Here is a 24,356-nt window from a genome sequence, read left to right on the forward strand (position 1 = left end):
CTCATCCACATCCAGCAACACAAGGGACCACTGCTTCCTGTGTGTCTGTTTTCTTTTGTTTTGTTTTAATTAAGGTTTTTCAGTCGACCTGCCCTCACATCCCTCCGGTCAGAACTATACCACACAACCCACGACATAAACCAAGTACTGGCAAGAAGAACGGAATTATTATGATTGGTTTCGACGAGTGAGGATTTATTGCGTTGATTCAGGTGAAGGGCCATTTTTTTTTTTCCTTTAAAGATGGTTATAGGCACCTAAAAACTTCTTTAGGGGTCTGTTAATAGAAAACAAATGGAAAATGGATGTTGTGTAGAAAATCAACCAGGGTTAATAGGGAAGGTGGGCAAGACAGATGGAACATGGTTGAGGATTGCTTGCCAATGCCCACAGGCCAAGTCAGCTTCTGGGGGATCCACATGGGTGGAGGTCTGGGGCAGGTGTCTCCAGGGGAGGGAACAGCTGAACTGAGAGGGGACAGGTTGAACACTGAGTTGGTCACAAAGACAAGGACTCAGGTGGAGACAGCAGCCTAATTATGAGACGTGGAGGGACGCCAGCACAGGCCTGCCAACTTTCCAGACTCCTCTCCATCTGGTCAGCAGCCAGGCCCTGCTCACCTTTCCCCTTCGACCTCTCTGTGTTCACACTGTTCTGTCCGCAGCGAGGACCTGGCTGCTTGTCTTCCCTGTGCCCTGGATCCTAGTAAATGCCTCCTTCGTCATCCCACATTGGCTCATTCTCCCTCCATCACAGCCTGTGTCCACTACAATGGAGCCTCGGATGACTTCAGCCCCCTCACTAGCCCTGATCCTTGAAAACATGCCATGTATTATTTTAGCTCTGGAAAACGTTCTCATGGCTGGGATTATAGTAGACACTCATTAAGTTTTCGCTCAGCTTAGCTCTTTTAACCCAAGGGGACAGTTAGTCCAGGAACTGGAATCCTGCCACATTTGCATTCTAGGGACCAAATGGTTCTGCTTGATGAAGAAATTCCATTATAAAAAATCTGGGAAGCAAGCATGGCCAGCTTCTTATGGATATATGAGATGCTGTATTTTTACATATTTTAATTTTTTCATAGCACAACCAAGTGCTTACCTTACAGCTTTGGAAACCCAGTTTGGTTGAGGTTCTAAACTTTTGAGTCACTGTATCTTATATCATTACATAAAAGATTTGGCTTTTAACATTCGACTTTGCTTTGTGAATCCATGGAATTACCTTTCTTTTACTTTACAGCTTGAATTCAATTGAAAATAATATAATATACATTTAAGGAAGATTGAGCAGAGGGGTTATTTCAGTCTGAATACACGAGTGACTAGCTATTTCAAATAAATATCCATTAAATAATAATAATCTGTATATTAATCTTATCAAAATGCTTTAAGGCAACTATAGTTAATGAGTTGATCATTATTACTTTTGAAAAAAAAAAAAATCATAGCTTTCCAGAGAAAGGACTGCCTTTTCTGAGTGAAGCTCTTACAGTCTGATTATACTCAAAACACACTGTTAAGTGTTTTTGTGAGGTTTTGTTTTAAGTCTTGATTTAAATAGGAACTCAAGATTACTAAGATAAAAATTTGGAGCCACATTTTTGGACATTTTGTAGCCGTGTGACCTCTCTGAGCCTGAGTCCATTCCTAAATTGGAGTTAATAGCATTTATACATCCTCTCTCAAACTGAATATGGTGATGTGTGTGAAGTGCTTTATAAGAACTGAAATACTGTTGATGTTGTTATCTTTGGTAGCATTACCATAATACAGAACTTAGAACAAATTTGATAATGCCCTCAGCATAGAGCTCGATTGAGGACGTAACAGCCAATTCCAAAACAATTGTAGGGATTTGGGAATACCATTCTTGGCTCTTCAACCAGAGCGGATCCAGGAATCAGGGGTGAAGGAGGGGACGTTATTATTATTCCTGTTAGCGTGCCTCTGTCTGGTTTTACCTATAGAAGAAACACACGTGCCTCCATCATTTATGAAACAGACAAGATACGTGAATATTTACCCCATTATCCACATATAGCACCTGAGAACATGAGTTGTAATGTCACCACGTAAGTTTTAGTTGATTGCCACTGCTCACACACAGACAGCAAAGTTCCAAGGAACTGGAGAGTGTGAGAGGAAGCAACTTGATTAGACACACAATGTTCCCAGGGCAAGAATTCAGTCAGTACAGCTACGTTAATAAATTCCTCCTCTGCCTCAACTTAACCCTACCCACACCCCACACATAAGAAAGCCTGGTCCCAGTTGCACAAAACGTGTGCCATCAACTGTCATAATATTCTCACTTACATCTTCCTACATTCATATATGCTGTTCTCTTTGCCTTGAATGCCCTTCCTTCTCTTCTCCACCTTGAAAGTGTATGTTTTTCCCCTCAAGATAAGCACAAATGACGTTTGAGTCCTCTTAAAGAGTTCCAAGTACAGCTAGTGACTCGCTTTGTTTTATACTCTTAGCGTACTGTTAAATGACCTCACTTATGGCATTTTTCACACCTATATACATTCTTCTTGAAAGTCAGATGGCTGGAAATCTTTTTTTTTTTCCACTGCAAGAGACACAGTACTGAATAATTGTTGAAGACGTAAATACATGACTATATAATGTCCTATGCACTTACAAGGAGAGCATAACGATGGAAGATTTGAGAGGCTTTGGCTCCTGGAAAGACTCTTAGCATTTGGACTCACCTGGAGAACTCTTTGAAGTGGAGAAAAACCTTAGCATCCTCTATCAACCTCTTTTCAAGACACAAAAGCAAGTAGGATGGGACAAGGGTTGTTGCTGTCACTGTTTTCCACACTAGCAAATATTGGTGGATCTTGTCCTAAAAAATCTAATATTTTAAAATAAAATATTTCTTTTAATTCTCCTTATAAAAGACCAAAACTTCTTTGAATACAAACCACCAACCTTCATGCTCTCTTGTTGCTGTCATCAACCAAATGCCCACTTATTCTTGATGAGCCATTAGCTCTGTTTTACTCTCCATCACTTCTCCTGGTATCTTTCCACTTGAATATTAGCATAAATGATCCATTCCGTCCTCTAGAATTTTACAACTTCCTCTCCAATGATCATTCTTCCCATACTCAGCTCAGCTACTCACTGTCATGGTCATACCTGGACTTTGTCAAGGGGGTTTGCAGTACAGTAACCTTCCACTTTTATACTCTCCACTGCCCCTGTTCATCGTCGTATCACATAGTCTATTTAGTATAGCTCAGGCCTGTATTTGGAGTTGGGGAAGCTCATGAAAACACGTGGCCCTAACCTTTGAGGAGGTCAATCTAGACAAGAGTTGTGAATAAACTGAATACTGCATGGTGTCTGCTCTGGGAAAAAGGAAATAACTCTTCCTGGGAGGACTAGAGCAAAGATTCAACTAAGATGTAGAGGAGAATGGAAGTCCAGCAGCCCGAGAAGACAGAGGAGGAGACGCTTTTCCAGGGAACAGAAAAGGAGGTGAGCTGTGCACATGGTTTCTCCACAGACCCCCGTGTCTCTGGTGCACAGCTGGGGCCTAAAGTTCTAGAAGGAAACGGCAGAAGGTGAGATTGGTCAATGACCTCACACTTAAAAAAAAAAGTTTTACCAGTTTATATCTTCTTCTGATCATTTGTTTTGCTTTAAATGCATATTTATTTATTTATTTATTTTAAATTTAGATGTGTTAATTTTTTTTAACATCTTTATTGGAGTATAACTGCTTTACAATGGTGTGTTAGTTTCTGCTTTATAAAAAAGTGAATCAGCTATACATATACATATATCCCCATATCTCCTCCCTCTTGCATCTCCCTCTCTCCCACCCTCCCTATCCCACCCCTCTAGGTGGACACAAAACACCAAGCTGATCTCCCTGTGCTATAAATGTATATATTATATATAGATAGATTATTATATATAGATAGATAGATGTATATATAGATTATATATACATTTATAATTAAAATTATATCTATAATACATATATTTATGATACATATACATATATTTTTATATATAAAGTTTTAAGATAGAGTTCTTTTCCAATCCATTACATATTTATTTTTTGAAATCTATTTAAACTTAATAAAAATCAGGCACACAGTTATTTGTGAGGCCTTTTCGGCTACAAAGACACTGCACTGTTGGGAGTATCTGAAGATTGGAAAATAGCTTCATCAGCCCCTTCACACTGCAGGCTTATTGCCCTGCTCAGCACCTGAGGTCGCCGAAGACCCAAAGGTAAGCTCACCAGAATTCTTTAGAGTTTTTCTCAAGAGAAAGTTTAAAAATTTCAAGGAGAAGGACCAGGTGAATGGTAAGGCACTCACCTTTTTACAGAAAAGCCATCTGGAGAAAACTTGTGTCCTCACTAAGCACTGAAGCTGGAAATGATCCACAGTTATAAACCTGGGAACTGAATCTGGCCCCTGTCACTCAAAGCACAAAGAAACCCTCTTCTGTGATTGATGCTGAGACAGGGGCACCTCATTTTGACCGTTTGGCTTTCCCAACCCTCTGTCCCTGTAACCAGAGCTGGCTCAATTATGCCCCATCACAAAGAACAGATAGCAGGAAGGTCAGGTTCAGGGAGGGGGCTATAATTTTAGAAGCACTTCCTGTTATGAGTCTGACTTTTGATCTCCTGTGATCACTCAGACCAGTGAATTGAAGCAAATGGTATGCATGAGTCACTTTCTGGTGGGATCACTCCTGGAGTGTGGTCAGACGTCTGGAAGGCTTTTTTCCCTGCTGGCTTTAGGAATTACTTAGCCAGTCCACTTTGCCCTCAAGTATGTAGCTTGGGCAGCATTTGTCAGGAATACATATGTAGTTGAACTGAAATTTATGATATAACAATAATGTCCTGTAGCATCTTTCTACTTAATCAGAACAGAATTGCTCTTAGGAGCTACCTTCAAACTTTTCATTTGGAAGATGAAAAAGAATTTTTCTGAATCAACTTACTAATTAAAGACAGGACTGAGACCAGAACCCAGTCTGTATAGCTTTCAAAATAAGCACTTTGTGTGTTTACTAGATCAGACTTCCTTACAGTGCCTTGTCAATCAGACATCTCTCAGGTCTGATGGGATGTGAATCACAAGAAAATGGAAGCCAGGGTAGACTTTTTGAAGCAGGCTGTAATAGAGTTGAAATTCATTAGATATGAAGGGCCAGTAATTGAGTTTCATAGTTAGAATTCATTTTCCTTTTATGTAAAATAAAAGGTAATGGCTTAATTTGTGGTTTCCAGGCAATGCCATCTTGTTCTGAATTGCCAGAGAATGTTTTAAAACTTCAGATTTCTGTGTCCTATCCTAGATCTTCCAAATAACTACTTTGAAAATGATACAAGCATTTTCTCTTTCAGATCTCACAAATTTCAAATAAGCAGTAAGATTTCCCTCAGAAGTCTGATTCAGCTTTCATATTCTATGATATTAAATCAGTATTTCTCAAAGTTTGCTTCTACTAAGAATGCTTTTATAATCAAGGTTGAGAAGCAGAAGGACAGATTGGGAACAGAGTCCTTATCTTTGGAAAACTGACCTTGCATCCTCAAACGTGAGGCTTTAAGAAGTCTTTGACTCACTGAAATTTGTTTAACTCAAATTTCCCAAATGTACACAATAGTTACTAATATCTTAGGAGCTAGTTATCTTCAGAATACCCTTTTAAGAAAATCTAAATTGTTAAGACATTTATATTGATAGAAATAAACAACCTTGTAGTGTTAAGAAAGAATATTCTCACATCCTCAAAACCAGTTGAGAGACTTGAAGTGAGCTTACAGACCAATTTGTTTAATCATCTAAAGACAGATTTTCTCATAAGATGATATTGCTATCGCATATGGTGTTAAGAATTGAATGCTCACAATTAAAAATTGGTATCCGAGGTGTCGGACTCTTTAATCCAAGTTTGCACCACCTCCTGTTTCTACTGTGAGAGAAGCTTCTCCAGCCATTTCTTCTGAAGAATTCTTTATTTTCTCCAGTAGTCAGAGTTTTACAAATGAGCAGTCTCTCCAGGCACACCTTCCTATTGGAGCTTTGCTTCCTTTCTGCAGTTTATCTCATTGGGTTTTGCAAGTTTCCTCTAACTTAGATGAAAAATTAACTTGAAATAAACACCCCCAGATGGCCACAAAGCCCTTCTGTGCAGAGCTCCAGCGCTGCCGACGGATTCTGAATTGGAGTCAGACCTGAGTACAAGGCATTTGGGGTCAGCACAGAATGACCCACCTCCTCTGGTTTCACTTAAGCTCAAATTTTCTCCATGGAGATAGCACATACTTCTCAGATTTGGTTACTTACTCCATGAAGGGGTCTCGTTTGTTCTAATGTAATTTTTAACCTCTCAAAATGTTTTAAACTTAAATTTCCCCCCTTTATTTTTAACAACATATATTTCTTAAAAGAGGCCTCCTACAAGGGAAGTTAGTGCACTAAAAATCTGGTAAAATGTAGAAGTACTAAATAATCAGATTCCTAAAGATCTGATCAAAACAGCTGGTCTTTAAAAAAAAGAAAAGAAAAGGAATAAAAGAGATAGAGGACTGGTATTCTGCTTTTGGCATCACATCTGCATTTGTTCATGGCGCCTGCAGAGGTCTTACAGGTTCTCCTTTGGTGCCCTCAATCTACTTCTCTGTTTGAAATCAACCTCCTGGTTCTTCTCCCAAGTCTTTTCACTTATTGCTGCTAAAAGCTATAATGGCAAAAACTCCAAAATAATTAAACCTCTTTTTTCCTTTCTTCCTCAATTCCTTTTATTCTCCTTCCTTCCTCCCTCCCTCCCTCCTTTCTTTCCTTCCTTCCTTCCTTCCTTTTTTTTTTCCTTTTTTTAATGATCCATCAATAAATTCTTACTGCACACTGAGTTCATGTCGGATGCAGTCCTGTAGTTAGGGATACAGAAGGAAAGAGCACAGCTGTTGCACTAAAAAATTGGGCTAGTCCATGTTACTGAGTTGGAAAAAAACATCAACAGTTACAAAATCCTAAATGGTGAGAGGCCTGTGGGAGGACCTGCAAGAGTGAGCACAGGAAAGCCTTACTCCAGAGGCTGGGTAAAGGGGACCCCGTGGAGGGCAAGAGTGGAGAAAACCATTCCAAGCAGAGGAGCCCACATGTGGAGCATCTCAGAGATACAAAGCAAGTCTAGCAGAATTGAAATTGGTGTGGCCCAAGCATAGTGAGCTTCTGGGCCAGGGGTAGATGGGGTGTCGGAAATGAGCCATCCTCCAAGGGCAGTGCGCCCGGTTGGGAGGCTGGACTTCATCGGATAGGCACTAAGGAGAGATGCATTTTACTTATTTATTTACTTATTGTATTGACGTATAGCTCATCTACAATGTTGTGTTAGTTTCTGGTGTACAGCAAAGTGACTCAGTTTTACATATATGTATATTCTCTTTCATATTCTTTTCCATTATGGTTTATCGCAGGATATTGGATGTAGTTTCCTGTGCTGTACAGTAGGACATTTTTGTTCATCCATTCAATATATAATGGTTGGTATCTGCTAAGTTCCAAACTCCCAATCCAACCCTCCCTCATCCCCCTACCTACTTGGAATCATATTTTAGATTCCACATATAAGTGATAGGAGTGATGCAGCTTTAACATTGTAACACGGTATGGACAGCCACCATACCATAGAAAGTGATGTCCAAATATATAAAGATGTGTGCTATATATACATAATTAAACTGCTATGAACTGTCTACACTATGCATTATAATGACCTCAAGTAAATGCACACAGTTACAGGTACCATTTGTGACTATATAGAGACACATTTGCTGGTAGATGATGTGTCCCCATGTATTCAAAATAAATTTAACCACACTTTGCAAACACCGATTAACACAGTGACCAGAAAGCTAAGAATAGAATCAGTCGAAACATTTCTTCTAACTTTGTCTTGATCTTCCCTTTTTACATTTTTGTTGTCCATTTAACCTAACAAAATCTCTTTTAATGCTTAATGACTTCTTTACCATCTTTTTTTTCCTAAAAGAAAGAAAATATTTTCCGTGAAATAATTTCTTTTGTTTAATGACTTCTTTACCATCTTTTTTTTCCTAAAAGAAAGAAAATATTTTCCGTGAAATAACTTTAGAAACTTTTGTGTCTCATGCTGTTAACTTTCTCCATAGCATTAAACTCATTTTTTTTTGAGGAATTGTTTGTTTGTTTTTGTTTCTAATTAAATGCATTTTCTCGTTCAGGGCTTTTGACAATGCCACTCCCCCAAAAATGTAATTAAAATCACACTGGTCACAAAAGGAGACTTTTGGCAAAAGCATTTTTTTATTCCCTTCCTGAAAAAAACATATTCAGGACCTTGGCCGACCTGATTTTTATCTAACCGGCTGAAAGGCCCAGGAGCTGTAAGCCGTCCACCCTGCTTGTCTGCCTGCCAACCCTCCGGAATTCAGAGGCCTCTTCTCAAAAGTTCAAAGACCGACTTCACATAGTCTAAAGCTTATTTTGAATCTGCCTGAGGGAAGCACTTTGAGGTTAATCCCATGGCCTAAGTCCAAATGAGAGGCAAATGGAAAGCTTTTCCAAAAGTCTCGCCTCAAATCAGCATCTCAAGGTGCTCCCCAGAGCGTCCCTTGCCCCGGGGAAGGGGGGCTTGCTGGAGCAGGTTAGGAGGGGGGAGTGATGGACATTTACAGGGGGAGGGCTGAGATGGACTTTTTAGAGAAGAAAATAGAAGAAGCGGATGGCTGGGCCTGTTTTCCTTCCAAAGACCCCGAGGTACGGATGCTATTAAGTCACTTTATGTTTATTTTGCTTAATGATATGGTGACTAAAGCATCACACTTGGCAAATTTCTGTCTTAATGCCTCACAAAACAGCTGGAAACTTTGCTAAAATATTCAGACAAACCTGATAAGGAAATGTTAGTTTTCCCTTTCGGAGAATTTCTTTGTAAGTAAAGGTAGATAGAGCCTCATAAAAATATATGTGAGGATGTGAGAGGAGCTTCTCACAAAGTAAAGTATGTCCAGAGAAAGGTTCATGATAAACTGTTAGCTCTGGACAAGAAAGAATGGTTGGAAGGACGGAAGGAGGGAGGGAGGGGAGTGGAGGGGGAGGGATAGGGGAGATAGAGGAGGGAGGGCATGTGAAGGTGGATGAAGACACAAGGGCACCATCGTGGAATCAGGAAACTTCGCTTTTACTTTGATCTTTCTCTCCTTTACTGGTGAACCTGAAATAATCCCGTTTCTCCCTGGATCTCAATTTCTTTGTCAGCATAAAGAGAAGAATTGGAGTAGATACATTTCCCCCACCTTTACTGAGAAGGAATTGGCATATAGCATTATTTAAGTTTAAGGTGTTCAACATGAGTATTTAATATAAATATATATCATGGAATGATTACCACAGTAAGGATAATTAACACATCTGTCAACTCACATAGTTACCATTGTGTGTGTGTGCCTGTGTGTGTCTGTGGTAAGAAAGTTTAAAATCTACTATCTTAGCAACTTTCAAGGACACAGTACAGTATTGTCAACTATAGTTACCATGCTATGTATTACATCCCCAGGACTCATTCCTTAGAGAGATAAGTTTTAATGTATGTCTCTTCTCTCTCTAAAATTCTCTTGAGTATGTATGTGTATGTTGCAAATCACACTTACAATTAAGCAGGTAGCGGAAAGAAAATTTCTGGAAGGGACAAGGCTGTCAGACTGTTGTCTCATAAAACAAAGAAAACAAACAAAAAAGCCAAATATTAACATCTTATTCAATTTTTATTTGTGCCTTTGCAATTTTGCATTTGGAACTTAATATGTTAATGTTAGTTATTTCATTAGGGTGCCTTCTTCATTTGGGCTTTGAAAGAACAAAATACTGGTAAAGAAGCAGAGATATGTCCTTTATTCAAGACTGATTTCTTGAAACTCTTTCCAGTGTCTTAGGACACACTTGGAATTTCCACATAAATGTTGTTACTTAGCTGGCAGACTTAAATATCTCCTAAATAAATACTTTAATACTTTTAGAAGTTCTGTTGTATGCTTTTAAATGTTGGTGTTATAGCACTGACTTTTCTTCTGTACCTGAGTGGAGATAAGGCAGAAAAAATAATCACAGAGAAAGGAGCAAATTCATTGATTAGGGGGTTAATGTATCTATTGGCCTTAGAAAGTCTCTATGCCTGAATTGAAATGCAGTCTTACAAATGCAGATCAAGCCTTGAGCCTCAGAAGAAAATGTGTGCTAAGAAGTGGAATAGAATGAGCTTTGTCAGAACGGCCACTCTCCCGCTTAGGGTCCCTCCGTACCTCCTTGGTTTGGTCCCTCACCAACTAGCTCTTGCCCACGTCTTTAGCTTCCTCCCCACCCCTCTCCACAGACACACACACACACACACACACACACACACACTCTACCTCTTTCATCAACCAAATATATCTTGTAGCTGCTTTGGACAAAGTGTTCACTTTGACTGGATGCTCTATCCCACCCTCTTTAACTGGCCAAACTTTTACTTATAACTCAAGACTCAGCTTGTGCCTCCTCTTTCAGGAAGTCTTCCAGGTCCCTCTCCTAAGCTCCCTAATACTTCATCACATCTTTTTACAATGAGTCACATCAGTTACTTAACAGCCCCAAGAGTGTTGTGAGCTACCCAAGGGCAAGCGACGTGTAAGCTGTCTGACATCCTTGGTCCTGAGCCCTGAGTAGGTACCCCATGACTGTTTGTAATTTGGAAGTCTAAGGAGTCCTTTAAGATGTTTTTGTAACCATTTTTTTTTTTATTGAAGAATAGTAAATTTACAGTGTTGTGTTAGTTTCAGGTGTACAGCAAAGTGATTCAGTTATATGTATGTGTGTGTGTATATATATATTCTTTTTCAGTATCTTTTCCATTATAGGTTATTACAGGTATTGAATATAGTTCCCTGTGCTATACAGCAGGGCCTTGTTTATCTATTTTATATATAGTAGAGTGTATAGGCTAATCCCAAATTCCTAATTTATCTCTCCCCTCGCCCCTGCTGTCCTCTTTGGTAACCATGTTTGTTCTGTGTGCCTGTGAGTCTGTTTCTATTTTGTAAATAAGTTTACTTGTATCATTTTTTAGGTTTCACATATAACTGATATCATTTGATATTTGTCTTTCTCTGTCTGACTTACATCAGCTAACATGATAATCTCTAGTTCCATCCATGTTGCTTCAAATGGCATTATTTTATTCTTTTTATGACTGTAATATTCTATTGTATATAGACACCACAACTTTATCCATTCCTCTATTGATGGGCATCTAGGTTGCTTCCATGTTGTGGCTATTTTAAATAGTGCTGCAATGAACACTGGGGGGCATGTATATTTTTGAATTAGAGTTTTCTCCAGGTACATGTGTGGGAGTGGGATTGAAGGATCATATGGTAGTTCGGTTTTTAGTTTTTTAAGGAACCTCCATAGTGTTCTCCACAGTAGCTGCACCAATTTATATTCCCTCCAACGGTGTAGGAGGGCTCCTTTTTCTCTGCACCTTCTCCAGCGTTTATTTATACACTTTTTTTTTTTTTTTTTTTTTTTTGCGGTACGCGGGCCTCTCACTGTTGTGGCCTCTCCCGTTGCGGAGCACAGGCTCCGGACGCGCAGGCTCAGCGGCCATGGCTCACGGGCCCAGCCGCTCCGCGGCATGTGGGATCCTCCCGGACCGGGGCACGAACCCGTGTCCCCTACATCGGCAGGCGGACTCTCAACCACTGTGCCACCAGGGAAGCCCTATAAACTTTTTAATGAGAAATATACCCCATACATATTTGCAATTTGGATGTCTAAGTAGTCCTTTTAGATTAGAAAGCAAAAAAACACACAGAGAATTTAAGTTGGGAAAGAAACAATAAGCTGCACCCTATCTAAAAATCAGGTGTTCACTGCTGTGGTCCATTGGCTGAATGGAGGCTCAGTGATTTTCTTCTGAAAATTGACATTCATGTGGACAGCTCTGGGACACTGACACTGGGATACAAGGGAATGGAGACTTGCTGGCACTCACGCCCTTCACTTTGTAAGGTCTTGTATGAGACAATGGCTTAAATCTTCAGTAGACTGAAGGGTTAACCAGTGCCTTCCTTCCTAGTGTATCGGCTTACTCATGGGGAGTAACTCACAAGCAGACCATAAAGACAGGCCAAAAATCTTGGGTCACCAGTGTAAGGCTGTGTTAAGTAAGGAAGAATTAGAATTGAACATAAATTAACGAGGTTATGACCTAGTAAAAGCTTTCCCACAGTTAAAGTTCTTTGAAATGGCTTTTTGCTTTGCTATGTATTTTTGAAAATCAATAAAAATTAATACTAATGCTTCTGGAATGAATAAGGGGAGAGAGGCTACATTGTAATTTCTAGACATCATGCTGAGTGTGCATTTCTGGCACTGAAAGGAATGACCACAGCCCTGGTAACGGCTGGAGAAGGGTGATGGAGAACTCTTGGTTTGGGCACAGCCAAGCACCGTGGTTGTTTTAGGCCTTTCTCCAACAATCTCATAAACAACAGCGAGGTCTCTAAAAATCATTCTTGGTTTGGGTCGGATTGATGTTAAAAGAAGAGGAAACCTCTTTTTAGCAGAGATTTATTTGTAATTGCTTTGAAAGATGTTGTATAAATGGAATGTTAAAAGAAGGAAATTAAATGACTGCCTGGCATGCCATTTATTGAGGAAAGATGAGGCCAAATCCATTCCTGCATGCTGGACCTGGCAACCAGGTTTTCCTCTCCACTCAGCAGCACGTCAGAAAGCCAGATGGTTCTGAGGGTCAGGAGGAAGCTAGAGTGGAAAGGACACCTCTCCTTGCAGGACGTGGAGAAATGTGCTACCACTGCTGTTTCCCAGCCAAATCAGGTGGCACTTTAGAGTCTGTACTAAGGTGGTTTTCTCCGTCTCACATCTTCTCGCCTTTCCTGCCAAATCATCAGGGGCAACGTTCAATTCCCCTACCCCAGTCCTCTGCTAGAGTCAAGTGGGTCCTTAAAGATCCCCATAGAGCTTTGTTCATTTGTTAAGACTCTTCACAGCCCTGCCATGGCCTCTGTCAAACCACCATGGCATTTATAACATACACCTCTGTTTCATCCATGGTCACCACCTCTCCCATTTCTAGAAGGAGAGAGCCTAGCTGGGGCCCAAACATTAAAGACATCATATATGTATGTAGGGATGTATTTTTCACTTGTTGGTTTTGTATTTTGAGTATGTGTAGGAAATTACACCCATACAAGCTGAGTGTTGTCTTGTCATGCAGTTGAATCTGGTTGAATATGAAAATATCTATAAGAAAAGATTACGACTTATGGAAAACTGGTTGAGGACAGTTTTAATTTGAAGTAAGGCCCATGATGTTATGCAGTTTCTGTACAAGACTCAACTCTTTCGCATCTGTATAAGTTCTAGTCTTTCTGGGGAGATTGCCCAGGTGCACTTGCACTTCCCTCCCAAATGCAAAACTGAAGATGCCAAGAGCATCCAGTGCTGGCTATACTTTGTCACTGCTGAGAATAAATCTTGGCCTTGGGGGTAAAGTCGACATTGACCTATGAATGGAATTCATTGACATCTTCATTAGTAATTTTAATTTTACCATGAATGTATCATACGTAAAAGAGTAACTGTATATAAACATATATACACATATATACCATTTGCTTATATATGTGCATGTTGATAAATGGCTTTAAAATAATAATAAAGCCAATTATCTGTATCCAAACCTTAAATTTATTGTATTTAAAATATTACATTTATCTCTGAAGCCTCCAGTACACCCCTTCCCAATTGTATCTTCCTTCTTATCAGAAGTAACTAAGAATCTGTATTTTATGATTTCTTTAGTATTTCCACATTGTATGTGTAGATCCCTACTGTGAATGCATATAAATGAAACAATCCCTGATCAAATTTTAGAAATAAAATCAGACTGTATGTGATCTTCATCAACATACATTTTTCTCTCAATGTGAATATTTTGAGTCATCTATATTAGTATGTATAGCTGTAATAGATTCATTTTAAAATCATTTTATAGAGAAATTATAAATTTACATTAATCCAATTAATATCTGCTGACCTTGGATAATCCCTCATTTTTTGACAACAGTATCTTTTTAAAAAGATATGTGTTCAATTCTTTGTTGATAAGAATGAAATGGATTTTTCTACAATTAATATGCTATGCTTATATTATTTTGAGTCAGCCTATGAATCAAAACACCCAGGATGATGTTTTTCTGATGCATGCCTCAATTAAAAATCAGACCTTTGCAGAAGCAAACCTCATCTTTAAGGAGATTCAACAACAGTGGTGAGGATCTGATTCCTGGTGGTGGATGGTCTCTTCTGCAGCTTTGCTGAGGATCACCAAGATGGGGCACGGTTACACACACACGCGCACACGCACGCGTCGCACTAAGAAGCACAGTGTCGTAAAATGTTAGATGTTTAAAAATATATATTTATGCATTAAAATATTTTGAGCATCTACCAACTGCTGAGACACAGCTCTAGACGCGGCATGTATGATGTAAACAAAAGAAGTAAGGCCCATGATGTTATAAAGCGTAAATTTAGGTGCAAAAGATAGACAGGAGACAAACAAGTAAACTTAATTATTTCAGAGAGTGAAGATGAAGAGAGTAAATCAGGGTAATGCAAGAGAGGGACCGAAAGGTGAATGGTGAAGACTGTCTACCTCTAAAGCAGGTGGAGAATGCCTCTCCAAGCAGGTGATATTTAGACTGAGACCTAAATCGTAAGAAACAACCAGTTAAGAGACGATCCAGGGGAAAACTGTCCAGATGGTGGGCTGTATTATACTATACTGATGACTCATGCTAACTTGACCACAGCTGTTCTACATGAGAAGGTTATTATTGGATCTGCTAGGCCAGCAGAATGTTAATTCATCATACGGTGGAAGTGGTACATACGGGATTGGGTCTGAGCAAATCTAGAGGACATGAGATAATTACATGGACAGGATGCCTAACTACTTCTATTACACCTCTCCAGTCACCTTTCTGAACAGATGCCTCTTCCTTAACCTACCTGCTGATAAAGAAAAATTGGGTCCAGTTTACAAATGAATCATCTGAAAATGGACTGCTGCCACAAAATAACCCCATTCGTGTTGGACTTGAAAGCGGTAGTAAAAGGAAATCTTTATAGGCAGCACTCTGAACAGCATATTGCTTTGTCATATAGGAGAAGAAAATCATGTGGTCCAAATGGACTCCTGACCAAGCAAGAATGGCTTGGATGGTTGAGCAAAGGAAGACAAGGAAATTGAAGGAGGTGGGTGGATCTATGGGAATGTGTACAATGTGTGCAAACTATTTGTGACTTTACATTTTGATATTAAAAGTGTAGTAATTATTACATTAATAGTGTCTGCAGAGTGTCTACAGAGAAGTCACAAGCAGCATTTACAACACATTGCTTCTTACCTTGGCCCACCTAGTGCTTCTCCAAAGGGTCTGTAAATGGAGTGGTCATGGTGGCAAAGATGGAAGCTTTGTGTTGACCCAGTAACACAAACTTCTTCTCACCAAGGCTAATCTAACTATTGTCAGTGCTGAAAGCCCAAACTGCCCACTGCAGTGACCAACTCTGAAGCCTCAACATGACACTTCATGAAGACCAGGAAAACACTTGGTGGGAGGTTAATTTCATCAGACTTCATTCATCCTACAGAGGAAGTAATTCATCCTTATCAGAGATGACAGGTCAATTGTAGGAACAAGAACACAGACTGTGTCTTGTTATATTAACCCTCTCAAGTTGTCCACCACTTTGAAGGCTCTCTGTCAGACTGGACTTAATGGAAGGCAGGAGCAAAGGAGTAGAACTAGTATATCGTTGGTGACCCATCCAGGTCTCTCAGCTCCACTTTTCACCTAGCTGATGCTGCAGTAACCACTTTTGCGCAGGTGTGACATGACAACCCTTAGTCTCAGCTGCACTGCCTCTTGCTTTCCTAGCTCCCTGAGCCCCTGAGATGCCCGTCCCCATGCATGCACAGCCGGGAAGTGTGAGGGAGTTAACAGCACATAGACCATTGAGCAATGGGGTCAGGAACCACCAAGAAATGCTTTCACTCTTCTCACCGCTTCATTCCTTTTCCCTGAAATCACTCCTCAGAATTAACCATCTAGATCAGCCTTGTCTCAGTTCTGCTTTCCAGGAAAGCCCAGGCAAGACAATATCTATTATTACGCCATATGTAAATGAGGAATTTGAGGGCTTAAAAAATTAATTTGCCCAAGGCCTCAAAGATAGTATAATATAGCCAAGAATTAAACTTATATCTATCTGACACAAAAACATATTTAGCATCATCTTTAGAATCTCATGATTATTACAAAAAATTTGCCTTGGAAAAATTTGCACATCATTATTTAAGAATGTTTTATTTTTTAAAAATGTACCTTAATTTCTACTACTCTTTCTATAAAAAACAAATATGTTAAAGAAATTAAATCTTGAAATTGAAATCTAATTACACTATCATAAAAAGTTCCAAATATAATAGAAACGTTAAAAATACAAGAAGTGATGAATCAAGAACATGTATTTTAATCAAGAAAGTTGAGTCTTTATACATGTAAACTGAAGCACTTTGCTGAAACGGACACAACACTGTAAATCAACTATACTTCAGGGCTTCCCTGGTGGCGCAGTGGTTGAGAGTCCGCCTGCCGATGCAGGGGACACGGGTTCATGCCTTGGTCTGGGAAGATCCCACATGACGCAGAACAGCTAGGCCCCTGAGCCATGGCCACTGAGCCTGCGTGTCTGGAGCCTGTGTTCTACAACGGGAGAAACCACAACAGTGAGAGGCCTGCATACCGCAAAAAAAAAAAAGACCAAAAGAAAAACTATACTTCAGTAAAAAAATTAAAATTAAATTAAAAAAAGAAATGAAAATTGAGTTTGAATCTCAGTGTTTCTACTGGATTCTGGAGAAATCGTTTAGCCTTTCTAAAATTTGGTTTCCTTAGTATAAAAATGCGCATAATACTTTTACTGGAAGACTTTATAAGGATAAATACAGCATTAATCTCATTGCCTGAAATACATTAAGTAGCCAACAGATATTTATTTTCTTTCTCCTTTGACCGAATCAATAAAAGTTTATATTTTACTAGACATTAAGAATAAACCTACAATATATGATGCTAAAAAGGAGGTAACTGGAATCAGACAGCAGAGAGAAAAATCAGTTGTGTAAATAAGTAATGTGTTAGTTTTAAATATAATGAAATAACATTTTGTGGAGGCCTGGCCTTGGAGCCTGAAGCTGGGTCGTGTCTTAACTGTGACGATTTTGCTGGCCTGAAGAGCTTAATGAGGAGATTTTTCCTGTGGTCCTTACGCTAGTGTTTATTCAACTTCCTAGAGAGGAAGATCCTCCAAAGACAATGAAACATCAACTTCTTAGATAGGAAACAGATCCGAAAAAAATAGCCAAAGAAAATGCTTCAAACAAAGAAGCGTTAAAAGGAAAGAAAAAACAAACGATGAAATCCAAAAACAAAGGAATACAGAAGATGTGAAAACTCACAAAAGACCACCTCATGTGGACTGGAAACAACAGCTGGACTCCTCACGCCCGGAACTGAGGCTCAGCTTTGCCTCTGGCTCCAGTTATGAACCATAATGGGCATCCCTGCTTGTGTCAGCCAGGAATGGGGACCCTTGCTTTAATCTGGAGGTGGAGTTTCATGACCATCCAGGTGGCCTCAGCAAGAAATCTGTCATGTAGGTGACCATTCATCACTAAACTGCAGGGGCTTTAAACCTGGTGGGAGAGGTACACAGTTTATGGAAAGAGAATATATATTGAGCCAGGAAAGAAGTGGCTTTATTTGTGTGTGTGTGTATGTGTGTGTGTGTGTGTGTGTGTGTGTGTGTGTGTGTGTATACTTGGCCCTGCCACGTGGCATGCGGGATCTTAGTTTCCTGACCAGGGATTGAACCTGTGCCCCCTGCAGTGGAAGTGTGGAGTCCTAACCACTGGACCACCAGGGAAGTCCTGAAATTTCCTTAAATAAATTAAATGATAACATAGATAGATAGATGATAAATATGCAGAAAGATTAGAGTACACAGCAACATCTGTGTATGTCCTAGTGTCTTAACAGAAAGCAAAAGGTTACTGAGGGCAATGGAACAGACATTGGATTACTAGTAGTTTCCAGCAGACGTTGGATTACTAGTAGTTTCCAGCAGACATTGGATTACTAGTCGTTTCCAGCTGGGGTGTGTTAACTGGGATGGTTATGGCTAAGAACCAGGAGCCACACACTTGATCACTTATTCTGTGGTAGATACTTTATGTACATTGTTTCATTCAATCTGCACACACGCCTATAATAAGATCAACTATTCCCATTATACAGATGAGTTAACTGAGGTTAGGAAAATTATAAAATAATTACACTAAGTTCCCAACTTCGAAAGTAAGAGAACCAAGATTTCCACATGGCCTGGACTCCATATCACATTGACACTGGTGTCCATTTTCACGAGGACAGGGCATCCAGTGGGTCAAAGGAGAGGAGAATCTTGGGCTGAGCAGTAATACAGACTGGGTTCAGGGTAGAGATAGGGAGCAGAGCCAGCTTTGGAATGAGACTAAACAAAATGAAAACAACAGTGAGAAATCTGGAATCCAAAGAGTGCTAGGACAAGTAGCTCAGATTCCATCCTGAAATTCAAGAGTGATGGCAAAAGGGGCTTCCATACCTGCACATAAAGCCTGTCCATGCCAAGGACTCTGCCACTCCAGCTAAAACCACAGGGAATTCTAGGAATCTTTTATTTGCCTCCTGTGTTCCCAGCTGATTTGAACATCTGTCTGCAAAGCACAGCTCTAATTAGTGTAAATATGCTAGGCTGAAATTAAATAAATATCAAAACACATTTCTGCTCCTGCCACATCCTCTTCTCTCATTACCTTAGCTGGAATCGTAATAGCTCAAGTGCGGCAAATCCCAGTAGTTCTCTTAATATTTTTTTCTGTTAGAGAAGCCAAGCAGCATAATTCAGCTTCTCTACATGTCATCAGTTCCAAAGGCTTGAAGAGCAATTGCTAAAGCTGAAAAATGTTACCAAAACGCTCCTGTGATGCAAAAATTCCAGGTAACAACAAACACATCTTTGAAATGTGTATTTATATCTGGCTTTTGTTAGTGTTTCATTTATGCTGAACATGCTTTAATTGAGCACCTGTTATTTAAAAAATCATGTGTTAACACAGTTTCTAGGATGCCAAACAAAATAAAAATGTCAAAAACGTAATATTCTCTTATGAAACAGAAAAATCTCCAAGTTACCTAGTTCTATAGAAGGAGAGAAACTATAGGAGTCTTTTATAATATTACAAAGGCACACAATGAAAGTGACACTGATGAGGTGTGGATAAACTACTACATGGATTTAGAGACAGAGAGTATGTCCACTTGGAGAATGACAGAAAGAGCCTCTGGTGAGTTGAAAAGAGCACTGTGTTGCCAGTAAGGATTTTGGATTAAATTCTGAGATACAAATCATTTTGGAGGATTTTGATGAGAAGAGTGTCCATGAGTTACTACTGTGATTCATGGAGCCCAAAGTAGAGCCAAATGAATTGTTTGCCTGCCCCTATGACATGGATGTGCCAAGCTGAGCTTCTCTTCCTAGCACAAATTATTCCCTAAGACTTAAATATTTTACATATGTATTCACATGTCTACCTTCCATAATTAAAAGGTAAACTTTGTGAGAACAAAGACTTTGCTTTCCTTTATCTCCAATGCCTAGAACAACACTTAGCACACCGGAGGTGCTTGACAAATATTTACCATTTATCAATAATCAGTTATGAGACAGAAACTTTCTTCTTTTTATTTCACACCTATATAAACATTCTGGGTTCTGATTCTTGTCCCCATGTCATAGATGAAGAAACTGAAAGTCAGTGAGGTTATATAAATGTACCAGAAAACTTGGCCACACCTGGCTGTGTGAAGGTGGGCATTTGGAGATGGAGATTTAGCAGAGGGTAGATTGACTCTCAGACAGTGAGAAGGAGTACGGGCTCCAGCTTAACTCAGAAGTTTTGTAGATGAGAAGGGACTTGTGTCCTTGGGATGTCATCACCCACAGAGGCAGTGGGTACACTCAAGTCCTGGTCAGTGGCTCTTAACCATGTTTGCCATTAGATTCACCAGGGCAGTTATGGTGGGGAGGAACTTTTATAAAATATTCATGCCAGACACCCTCCCCAGACATTTGAGGTAGGCAGAGGCAATAGGAGATCCTTGCAAAGATCCACATGCCCTAGAGTGACTTGAAAGCAGCAGAGTGAATTCTGAGCCTCCAGCTTGCCACAGAGTGAAGGGAGCCTTGGATTTGACATGGCGGGCGGACTGGAATTTGGGACGTCTCAGTGCAGCTTCCGGTGGGATGTGAGGAGCCCTGGAGGCTGGACATCTCAGCAGATGCCTTCAAGGAGAGAAGACACGGGGCTGGGAGGTCTCCCCCAGGGACCCCGCAGGGCTTGCATACAGACTGTGAGCTCCCGGCAGGGCTGCACTCTGTCTGCCTCCACCTCTGACCAGGGGCTCAAAATAGAACCTACCATAAGTTAAAGAATAATGAAGTGCATTTGCATATACCTGGAAGTGTAGGGCGAAGTCATATTTGCTGCATGTTAGCTTTCATCATGTCATAAGATTCATGTATCCACTCTGTCCTCGTTGCACACCTAGAATCATTTGAGGAGGTTGTTTGAAGGAATGGCTCTGGGTCTGCAGGAGAAGGTGCAGATGTGGGAGCCTCCAGAAGTCACCTTGGATTCTGGAAACAAGTTTAACATGGTGAGATGGAGTTTGCAAGAGTGTTTTATGGTATTTTAAATTGTCTGCTTAGAGAAGGTTAGGTGGCAGAAGAAAGGAAGTGAGATGAAGTCAGCCTCCTTCCAGTTTGCTAACTGCTTTCAGGCCAAACATGGAGAGAGCAGCTCCCTGCAGCCTTTCAGTTCAACCAAATTGTTATCCAACTTCTCTTATCAAAAGTGTGGTATGCCAGGCTCTGTGCTTTTACTGTGAGGAATAACCATTCTCAAAACCAGATATTCCTCACTTAATGGACCTGAAAAATAATTGACACACTTTTGTATATACATAGGTTAAAGGCAACCCTAATCGTGTCTACCTTTGCCATAACACACTTTAGAAATCGTTTTACACAATGAGAAGTGAATCAAGGCTACAGTGAAATATTGCCCGTGTAGAGACTAGAATTCAAGTGGGCCCATCTCCCAGCTCAATTCTTGTTTTCATATTTTTTTTAACATCTATATTGGAGTATAATTGCTTTACATTGTTGTGTTAGTTTCTGCTGTATAACAAAGTGAATCAGCTATACGTATACATATATCCCCATATCCCCTCCCTCTTGCGTCTCCCTCCCACCCTCCCTATCCCACCACTCTAGGTGAACACAAAGCACCGAGCTGATCTCCCTGTGCTATGTGGCTTCTTCCCACTAGCTATCGATTTTACATTTGCTAGCGTATATATGTCCATGCCACTCTCTCACTTCTTCCCAGCTTACCCTTTCCCCACCCCGAGTCCTCAAGTCCATTCTCTACATCTGCATCTTTGTTCCTCTCCTGCCCCTAGGTTCTTCAGAGCCATTTTTTTTTTCTCAGATTGAATATATATGTGTTAACATATGGTATTTGTTTTTCTCTTTCTGACTTACTTCACTCTGTGTGACAGACCCTAGGTCCATCCACCTCACTACAAGTAATTCAATTTTGTTTCATTTTATGGCTGAGTAATACTCCATTGTATATGCGTGCCACATCTTCTTTACCCATTCATCTGTCAATGGACACCTAGGTTTCTTCCATGTCCTGGCTATAGCAAATAGTGCTGCAATGAACACTGTGGTACATGACTCTTTTTGAATTATGGTTTTCTCAGGGTGTATGCTCAGTAGTGGGATTGTTGGGTCATATGGTAGTTCTATTTTAAGTTTCTTAAGGAACCTCCATACTGTTCTCCATAGTGGCTGTATCAGTTTACATTCCCACCAAGAGTACAAGAGGGTTCCCTTTTCTCAACACCCTCTCCAAAATTTATTGCTTGTAGATTTTTTGATGATGGCCATTCTGACAGCTGTGAGGTGATACCTCATTGTAGTTTTGATTTGCATTTCTCTAATAATTACTGATGTTGAGCATACTTTCATGTGTTTGTTGGCAATCTGTATATCTTCTTTGGAGAAATGTCTATTTAGTCTTCTGCCCATGAGCTTCATGAGCTGCTTGTATTTTGGAGATTAATCTTTTGTCAGTTGCTTCATTTGCAAATATTTTCTCCCATTTGGAGGGTTGTCTTTTCGTCTTGCTTATGGTTTCCTTTTCTGTGCAAAAGCTTTTAAGTTCCATTAGATCCTATTTGTTTATTTTTGTTTTTATTTCCGTTTCGCTAGGAGGTAGGTCAAAAAGGATCTTGCTGTCATTTATGTCATAGAGTCTTCTACTTATGTTTTCCTCTAAGAGTTTTATAGTGTCTGGCCTTACATTTAGGTCTTTAATCCATTTTGAGTTTATTTTTGTGTATGGTGTTAGGGAGTGTTCTAATTTCATTCTTTTACATGTAGCTGTCCAGTTTTCCCAGCATCACTTATTGAAGAGGCTGTCTTTTCTCCATTGTATATTCTTGCCTCCTTTATCAAAAATAAAGTCAACATATGTGCATGGGTTTATCTCTGGGCTTTCTATCCTGTTCCATGGATCTATATTTCTGTTTTTGTGCCAGTACCATACTGTTTTGATTAATGTAGCTTTGTAGTATAGTCTGAAGTCAAGGAGCCTGATTCCTCCAGCTCTGTTTCTCTTTCTCAAGATTGCTTTGGCAGTTTGGGGTCTTTTGTGTTTCCATACAAATTGTGAAAATTTTTTTCTAATTCTGTGAAAAATGCCAGTAGTAGTTTAATAAGGATTGCACTGAATCTGTAGATTGCTTTGGGTAGTATAGTCATTTTCACAATGTTGATTCTTCCAATCCAAGAACATGGTGTATCTCTCCATCTGTTTGCATCATCTTTAATCTCTTTCATCAGTGTCTTATAGTTTTCTGCATACAAGTATTTTGTCTCCTTAGGTGAGTTTATTCCTAGCTATTTTATCCTTTTTGTTGCAATGGTAAATGGGAGTGTTTCCTTAATTTCTCTTTCAGATTTTTCATCATTAGTGTATAGGAATGCAAGAGATTTATTTCTGTGCATTAATTTTGTATCCCACTACTTTAATAAATTCACTGATTAGTAGCTTTCTGGTAGCATCGTTAGGATTCTCTATGTATAGTGTCATGTCATCTGCAAACAGTGACAGTTTTACTTCTTTTCTAATTTGGATTCCTTTTATTTCTTTTTTGTCTCTGATTGCTGTGGCTAAAACTATGTTGAATAAAAGTTGTGAGAGTGGGCAACTTTTTCTTGTTCCTAATCTTAGAGGAAATGGTTTCAGTTTTTCACCATTGAGAACGATGTTGGCTGTGGGTTTGTCATATATGGCCTTTATTATGTTGAGGTAAGTTCTCTCTATGCCTACTTTCTGGATTTTTTTTTTATCATAAATGGTTGTTGAATTTTGTCGAAAGCTTTCTCTGCATCTATTGAGATGATCATATGGATTTTATCCTTCAGTTTGTTAATATGGTTTATCACACTGATTGAACTGCATATATTGAAGAATCCTTGCATTCCTGAGATAAACCCCTCTTGATAATGGTGTATGATCCTTTTAATGTGCTGCTGGATTCCGTTTGCTAGTATTTTTTGAGGATTTTTCATCTATGTGCACCCTTGATATTGGCCTGTAGTATTCTTTTTTGTGTGACATCTTTATCTGATTTTGGTATCAGGGTGATGGCAGCCTCATAGAATGAGTTTGGGGGTGTGTCTCCCTCTGCTATATTTTGGAAGAGTTAGAGAAGGATAAGTATTTGCTCTTCTCTAAATGTTTGATTGAATTCACCTGTGAAGTTATCTGGTCTTGTTCTTTTGTTTGTTGGAAGATTTTTAATTACATTCTCAATTTCAGTGCTTCTGATTGGTCTGCTTATATTTTCTATTTCTTCCTGATTCATTCTTGGAAGGTTGTGCTTTTCTAAGAATTTGTCCATTTTTTCCAGGTTGTCCATTTTATTGACATATAGTTGCTTTTAGTAATCTCTCATGATCCTTTGTATTTCTGCAGTGTAAGTTGTTACTGTTCCTTTTCATTTCTAATTCT

The sequence above is a fragment of the Delphinapterus leucas genome, chromosome 13 (assembly GCF_059928025.1).
Source record: "Delphinapterus leucas isolate spDelLeu-1000000601 "Yukka" chromosome 13, BTC_Dleu_Yukka2, whole genome shotgun sequence".
NCBI classification, from domain to species: Eukaryota; Metazoa; Chordata; class Mammalia; order Artiodactyla; family Monodontidae; genus Delphinapterus; species Delphinapterus leucas.